This window comes from Petromyzon marinus, chromosome 61 (assembly GCF_048934315.1).
Source record: "Petromyzon marinus isolate PM22_M1 ecotype Great Lakes invasive population chromosome 61, UKy_Petmar_22M1.pri1.0, whole genome shotgun sequence".
NCBI lineage: Eukaryota > Metazoa > Chordata > Hyperoartia > Petromyzontiformes > Petromyzontidae > Petromyzon > Petromyzon marinus.
The window spans coordinates 941806-950085 of record NC_133727.1 but is presented as its reverse complement, the minus strand read 5'-3'; the positions used below and the strand labels follow the sequence as shown (position 1 = coordinate 950085).

Genomic DNA, 8280 nt, shown 5'->3' with positions numbered 1-8280 from the left:
CAGATAATCGTCGCCGGTGTTGGCCGTGAGCGGGAATCGAATCCAGATCGCCGGGTTCGTAGCGCAGCGTAGCGCTAACCGCTGCACCACCGCTCCCCACACACACACACAGACACGCACACACACACATACACGCACGCACACACACACAGACACGTGCACACAGACACGCGCCGACGCACACAAGAACAATGCCAATTCGTCACGAGCAGCAAAGCGCCAGCAGCAGCAGCAGCAAGCCCAGCCCTGCAACTCGTCGCTTCCTCCCTCGTGGGGTGGTGCTTGGTGGGTCGAGCGGACAACCCCCTTCTCAGAGTCCCTCCGTGCGCGCTCGCCGCCCCCAGTCAGTGTGCGTCGTGGGAGCAGCTCAACAGTGACAGCAGCTGAGAGCCCTTCCCAGCAGCGCCGGACGGGAGCTGCACCTCTCCAAATCTCTTGCGGCGTTGAAGAAGCTCGCGCGCCGCAGAGCCGAGGGTTGTCGAACAGGAAAAGTTGGCTCTAAGAGTTTTGTTTATTTCATTGTTTTTTTTTATTTCGCCCGCAAGGACGAATGCTCGGCATACCTGTGTGGATCGTGGCCCGCCTCTAAACCCCCCCCCCAACTCCTTGCGTGAGGTTCATTTCGTTTCCATCTCCCAGTGGCTCTGCGGTCACGAAGGTCCCTGACAAGGTAATGTAATGTGTGCGTGTGTTTTACATTTTTACATCAATTCGTGAAGGCATCAATGCATTGTTAGCTCTGCCTGTGCGTCAATCTGTCTGCAGCGGTGTCATTCACTGCCACCGCTCGTGGCAAATGTCTGGTGATTAGGAAACAGTGGCTTTAGCAACTATGTATGTACCGTATGGTGAACTTCGTTTGCACCGTACGTAGCCAACGGCGCTAATCGGAGGTGCGGCGGAAGGACACAACAACAACAACAAACAGCTCGAGAGGAATTAGTTTATCAAATCTAGATAATGATGATGATTTACAAGTGCACAGCTCCAGTGGCTTCCTAATGTTCAAAGGAAGAGAGCGTTCCAGACGGCCGCAGAAGCAGCATCTGAAGACTTGCTGCTGCTGCTTTGGGAATTGATGCTTAAGCAGTCTCAACAATAATGGGTGACGTTTCGGGCACTGGCCCTTCTCCACGGCGCATCTCCGCGTGCACGTGCGATGAAGAAGGGCAACTGCCCCGTATCATTGACGAATGCGTTTAAGACGTTGTTATTAGTATTATTATTATGTAATGTTATTAACAAAGACCAGTGCATGAGTTGACTTTGATAGGCGGTTTAAAGATCTTTGTGCAACTCAAGCCAAGCAGTGCTCGTTAGACTTCTGGGACTTGTTACGAGAAAATGATCCACGTGGAAAATGAGAGCCAGCGAAAAACTCTGAATGCGCGATATTTATTCTAAACGTGGAGGGGGAAAAACCGGAGGACTCGGAGACAAATCCGCATGACCATGGAGAGAGAGACGCAAACTCCAAATATACAGCAAACGTCAGGGTCGGGATGGAACCCAGGATTACCTGTAGACCAGGCGAGGTAGTTAACATCTCACCACAGAGAGAGAGAGAGACACGCAAACTCCAAATATACAGCAGCAGGCGTCAGGGTCGGGATGGAACCCACGACCTCCTGTATACCAGGCGAGGTAGTTAACATCTCACCACAGAGAGAGAGAGAGACACGCAAACTCCAAATATACAGCAGCAGGCGTCAGGGTCGGGATGGAACCCACGACCTCCTGTATACCAGGCGAGGTAGTTAACATCTCACCACAGAAAGACACGCAGACTACAAATATACAGCAGCAGCAGGCATCGTCAGGGTCGGGATGGAACCCACGACCTCCTGTATACCAGGCGAGGTAGTTAACATCTCACCACCGTGGCGCGCCCCGCGAGAGAGACGAGCGAGAGGTAAAAGTACTGCTCTATGTATGTTGGACTTCTTTCGCACCGTACGTAGTGGCCCAACCGTGCTGATCGGAGGTGCAGGGGCAAGCGCCTCCAGTTCGAGTATTGACTTTGCGAGTGGATACCCGCAAAGTACAACTTGACCTTCGCATTGGTAGTCCGAGACAAAACGACGGCGGCTGCTACCCTAGAGTTGTCATGCCGTGATGCAGAACTCCGCTTAGCACGGCTGGCTGCGTTCGGCGCGGAAGACGTTCAACGTGCATGCAAATACATAGAGATATATATACAACTCCAGGTACAATTAGTACGCAAAGACAACGCAATTGAATGTGTTGAACAAACCCAAGGCGTTCGTCATTCACATCGCTGTGCGTGGCCTCAAAATAATACGAATATATAACATGCGACGTTTCGGGAAATGGCCATTCTTCATAGCACCCAGACTGCAGAGAGACCAGCGGAGAAACAGCGGGGATAGTAGAGGAGTTGGAACCCGCTGTGGCTACGAGATGTTAACTACCTCGCCTAGTCTACAGGAGGTTGTGGGTTCCATCCCGACCCTGACGCCTGCTGCTGTATATTTGGAGTTTGCGTGTCTCTCTCTCTCCGTGTGAGATGTTAACTACCTCGCCTTGTATACAGGAGGTCGTGGGTTCAATCCCGACCCTGACGACGCCTGCTGTATATTTGGAGTTTGCGTGTCTTTCTCTCTCTGTGGTGAGATGTTAACTACCTCGCCTGGTATACAGAAGGTCGTGGGTTCGATCCCGATCCTGACGACTCCTGCTGTATATTTGGAGATTGCGTGTCTCTCTCTCTCTCTCCGTGGTCGTGTGGATTTTTCTCCGGGTCCTCTGGTTTTACCTCTCCACATTTAGACTCAACATCACGCCTTTAGACAATTTGACTACTGCAATAGCTTCTCACGTGATAAGCCAATTGATTGGGCTATTGCTTGTGGTAGCCAGGTCGCTTCTAAAAAAGAGCTGTGTGGTTCAGTGGGCTTTACCTGTTAAAATATAAAAAAATGTTTCAATCGTAAAATAGTTTAGCTTAATAGTTTACACCATGTGAGGCGAGCGGCTGATGATAATTCACTTTAAAAAAATATATTTTCGGATGACCAGTTTGTAAATAGGCGCGTGCACAGTCGGTTGTGAATAGTTGGCTGTGAATAGTTAGTTGGTTGTGAATGGTTGGCTGTGAATAGTTAGTTGGTTGTGAATAGTTGGCTGTGAATAGTTAATTGTTTGTGAATGGCTGCCTGTGAATAGTTAGTTGTGCATAGTTGATTGTGAATAGTCGGGTTGCCTGACAGTTGCTGTTGTGTGCCCCGTAAGAGGGCTGAGGCCACGCGTGGACGCTGCCACGCGTGGCCTCAACGTCAAGGCGCAAGAGTCCATCTGTGTGTGTGTGCCGGTGCCGGATGAAGCGAGTGCGGGGCCTGAAGCATCATGTTATGAAGGGGCCCTAAATAAAATAAAAACCACGTAAATATTAAAACGCAAATGTTTAACTTGCACAGTAAAGTAATTGTATTTTTTTATTTGCTATACAGCCAGATAATAACGACAAATCGCGAACCTTAAACACCCGGTCTTTCGTAAAAGTTGAAGGCGGTATAGTACTATAGTAATAGAGCAAGTGCAGAATCACTGAACCGGAATTGATGGCTTGAAAGCATTTAGCGCGGGGCCCTTGAAAGTGCGGGGCCCGTAGCCACATATGTAGTAGCTATGTAGTACACGTGTAGTAGCTACTATTTACATGTATAGTAGCTACTACATGTATAATAGCTACTACATGTGTAGTATCTACTACGACACGTGTAGTAGATACTACACGTGTAGTAGCTACTACACGTGTCGTAGCTACTACTACATGTATAGTAGCTACTACATGTATAATAGCTACTACATGTGTAGTATCTACTACTACACGTGTAGTAGCTACTACACGTGTACTAAGTAGCTACTACACGTGGCTACTTTTGCTACTGGGATAATCCGGCACTGGCTGTTTGCACGCGCTCAGGGGCGGCCTGCAACAAGCGGCCGCCTTTGTGTAAACAGAGAACCTTGGAGCGCTTGGTGGTGTGGCTCAGACGAAGTTTGCCACCCCGCCTAAACTCTGCTTTGTGTAAGCCCGACACGGGGGCCCGCTCTCTCACGGCCGCAATTGACGGCAATCACCACCGGTAACCACCCAGCACGTGCCGTCACGCGGCTTTCTGTGACAAAGCGGGTGCCAAGTGGCCTCCGTCACCTTTAGATTCACACGACCGGTACTTTTGGGTTCGTCATCATCGTCATCTTCTTATTCTTCTTCTTCATCATCATTATTATAGGGCAGCGTTCGGTAATGGTCCGCTTTAATCCCAAAAACCTTTTTGTCGGGAAATGTTTTTTTTGTCTGTGGGTCACGGAATGCTCAAAAGTAACAAAAAGAACACATGCAACTTTCTGCTAACCGCACGTTTAGTTTGTCTTTCGACTAATGCATATATTTATTATTAATGTTAGACTTGATCTATTAATTGGTCAAACATCCGAAAAAATTGCAGAACCCTTCCTGGGGGAAAAATCCTCGAGATACTTTTGGCTTAGCTTGGTGGGAGGGTTTCTGCAGTAACATTCTCTCTCCACGATACGAGATTAATCGAAACTATATTAAGCTAAGCGATATGAATCTAAACTATATTAATCTAAGCTATATTAATCTAAGCTGTATTAATCTAAACTATATTAATCTAAACTATATTAATCTAAGCTATATTAATCTACACTATATTAATCTAAATTTGTATTTAAATCTTTCGTGACTGCAGGGATTCATATTCTTGGTTATTTCGGTAAAGTCACGTATATATTAATATAAACTATATTAATCTAAACTATATTAAGCTAAGCGATATTAATCTAAACTATATGAATCTAAACTATATTAATTTAAGCTATATTAATCTAAGCTGTTTTAATCTAAACTATATTAATCTAAACTATATTAATCCAAGCGATATTAATCGAAGTGATATTAATCTAAATGATATTAATCTAAACTATATTAATCTAAACTATGTTAATCTCAGCGATATTAATCTAAGCGATAATAAGCTTAATGATTTTAAGCTTAGCGATATTGATCTAAGCTATATTAATCTAAGCTATATTAATCTAAACTATATTAATCTAAACTATATTAATCTAAGCTATATTCATCTAAACTATATTAATCTAAAAAACTATATTAATCTAAACTATATTGATCTAAGCGACATTAATCTCAGCGATATTAATCTAAGCGACATTAAGCTTAACGATTTTGAACTTAGCGATATTAATCTAAGCGATATTAATCTAAGCAATATTAATTTAAGCGATATTAATCTAAGCGATATTAATCTAAGCAATGTAAATCCAAGCGATATTAACTTGAGCGATATTGAAATGACCGGTAGATGCACCACCAGTTGTGCCCCCTACGGTGCCAGGCTAGGTGCAGGAGGTCTCGGGACAGACCCAGCAAGTGCCATGGGTTGTCTGACTGAGATGACTGGTAGATGCACCATCAGCTGTACCTACACATACATACACATATAAGCGTCATTAAAGCTGAAATTCTCCCAACATATTTTTATCCTACCGGAGGTTATCTCATCGTGGTAACTTTACAATCTACAAAGGGCACGCTGCTACAGGGCACACGGGACTGTCAGTTCAGAGCCCTCGAGATATTTCGATGCTGTCAGAATCAGAATATCCATGAATGCTGGAGGAATCCAATGAGCTGTGAAACTATGTGATGTCCACATGTCCAGTTCTCAGGATACAACCGCCAGGCCGATATTTTGCTCCAGCGAGTCTTGTTGGTTTGTTGTAGAGCGCGAATTTAGATGATCCGCATTGTTTCAATGTCCACGCGATTAGCCATTTGGTCGAGCTCTTAATTTGTGATGGGTCGCTTCTGCAAAAAGAGAGCGGTACAGCTCAGTGGGGGCCTTACGCCTGGCAAAAAGAAACATCGTTAAATAGTAATAACAGTTAATAGACGCCTGATTCTGATGCATGAAGGTTGCACGTCTTTCAGCGCCGTGCGTAGCCAACCGCGCTCATCGGAGTGGTGAAATCGGCTTTACTTTGTAAAATAAAAATATAGTACACTCAAAAAACACATTGCGATGCGCTTAACTCTCTTTTACTTTGCAACTACTTTGGTGTTATAATAATCGGGGTTTTCCCCTTTTTTTCTGGCAACAAAACTGAAACCTTTTTACAAGGATTCATGTCAGCATTAACCACAATACCTGCAGTCAAAATGCAAACAAAAAAACATACTATGATAATATATGCATTGTCCTTGAAACTGATTGGTCCACACCAAGGGACGGCTTTCTTTTGAGCCTCGACCCAATTGGTGCTCGACCAGATGACTGCAGGTATTGTGGTTAATGCAGTGACATGAATCCTTGTAAAAAAGGTTTCAGTTTTGTTGCCAGAAGAAAGGGGGAAAACCCTATTATTACATTTTGGTACTGGCAAAGGAGGTCTAATGATGATGATGATACTTTGGTGTTTTTTAAACTGTTTGTTGGCGTTACTTTCTGACTCGCCCCTGGCCTGGACATGTGTGAAAAAGAGCTTCATAGCTCATCGGATTCTTCCTGCGGCATAAATACACAGTCTGATCAATCGGTAACAGCTACTTATTTACGGATTTTAATCGTCGTTTGTTTTAATCTCACAAATATTTAGCCAGGATTTTTATTTCGTTTCTTTTTCCTTGTTGCTGTTGGTAGCTAAACAAGCGGCTACAATTACGATATAAAAGCACCCGCGTCATTCAGTGCCGCTTACACCAAAAAAAAAACAGACGACTCCGATGACCACGTGGCGTGGCATCGCCCGAGTGCGGCGATCCACACATTCTGTGACGCATGAAGCACGTGATTATCATTATAATACTATCATAATTGTTATTATATCGTTCATAGCCCAGAGCCACTTGTCCACTTTTGAGAAAAGAAGTGTTGAAATGTGAGCGAGGCCTTGGCTGTAAAGAGCTCGCGACTGACGTCGAAATTACAGCAGCGAGCAAACGTCTCTACATGACATCCACCGCCCCTCGGCTGTCACAGAACACACGCGGTCAGCAAAGACAAATATCCCCCATGTAGCCTTTAACATACTGCTGGGGCAAGTGCTGTTAGCGAGTCGCACCTGTGAAGGTCAGACACCCGCACACGAGGGGGTGGGTGGTCAGCATCACGCCCGACCGCCTTTGTCTCCGCAGTGGCGATGTTTACTGCACACCGCTCCACCAGGTACTCATTTGAGGCTGAGTCGGCCTAGGGGAGCCCCAGGACCGGTTCAAATAATCGGCACCGGTGTTGGCCGTGAGCGGGAATCGAGGTGGGAGCGCCAGGTTCGTAGCGCAGCGTAGCGCTAACCGCTGCACCACCGCTCACTCGGTCAACACACACACAACAAAGATACAAATATCCCCCGTATAGCCTTAACAGACTGTAGGGGCAAGTGCTGTTAGCGAGCACCTATGAAGGCCGGAACGGTACACGAGGGGGTGGGTGGCCAGCACCACGCCCGACCGCCTTTGTCTCCCTAGTCGCGATGTTTACACACCGCACCAGGTACTCATTTGAGGCTGAGTCGACCTAGGGGAGGCCCGGGACCGGTTCAGATAATCGTCACTGGTGTTGGCCGTGAGCGGGAATCGAACCCGGGTCGCCAGGTTCATAGCGCAGCGCGCGAGGCAGTCATGCACACACAGTCACACACACACAGTCACACACACACAGTCACACAGTCACACTCACACAGTCACACACTAACAGTTACACATAAACAGTCACACACACACAGTCACACACACAGTCACACACACACAGTCACACTCACAGTCACACACACACAGTGACTCTGAGCACAGTGTCGAGGTGCGATCCCCTAACTGCAGAGTTAATCTTCACGAGTATTTCTCCAGTCAAAGGCTCGCGTCGCGACAACCTTTGGGCTTACATTGAGTGGCTTTCTTGAACGTGAACAATGCACAATGCTGCGCCAAATTCAATCAGTGCTGACGAAGAGTCATGGTGTGGGAATTATGTCTGTGGTTATTATTATTGATGATGATGATGGGCATGTCTGTGACACGGTGTGGGACACTGCACGCGTGGGTGGAGCGGTCTTGTAGCGGTCAGCGCTACGAACCCGGCGACCCGAGTTCGATTCCCGCTCACGGCCACCAACACTAAGTGACGATTATATTATCTGACCCGGTCGTGGGCCTCCCCTAGGTCGACTCAGCCTCAAATGAGTACCTGGTGCTGTGTGTCGTAAACACCGCGGCCCGGA

General features: G+C 46.5%; 1 protein-coding gene across 2 annotated transcripts in view; it reads left to right on the top strand.

Annotated features, from left to right (window-relative positions):
- LOC116955691 (protocadherin gamma-A4-like) overlaps positions 1 to 8280 on the top strand; it is a 28267-nt gene continuing 19987 nt past the window's right edge. For both annotated transcript variants that reach the window (XM_076053421.1, XM_076053420.1), the window contains exon 1: positions 1 to 670. The gene's annotated coding sequence lies outside the window, so the exon portion shown is untranslated. The remainder of the gene's footprint in view (positions 671 to 8280) is intronic.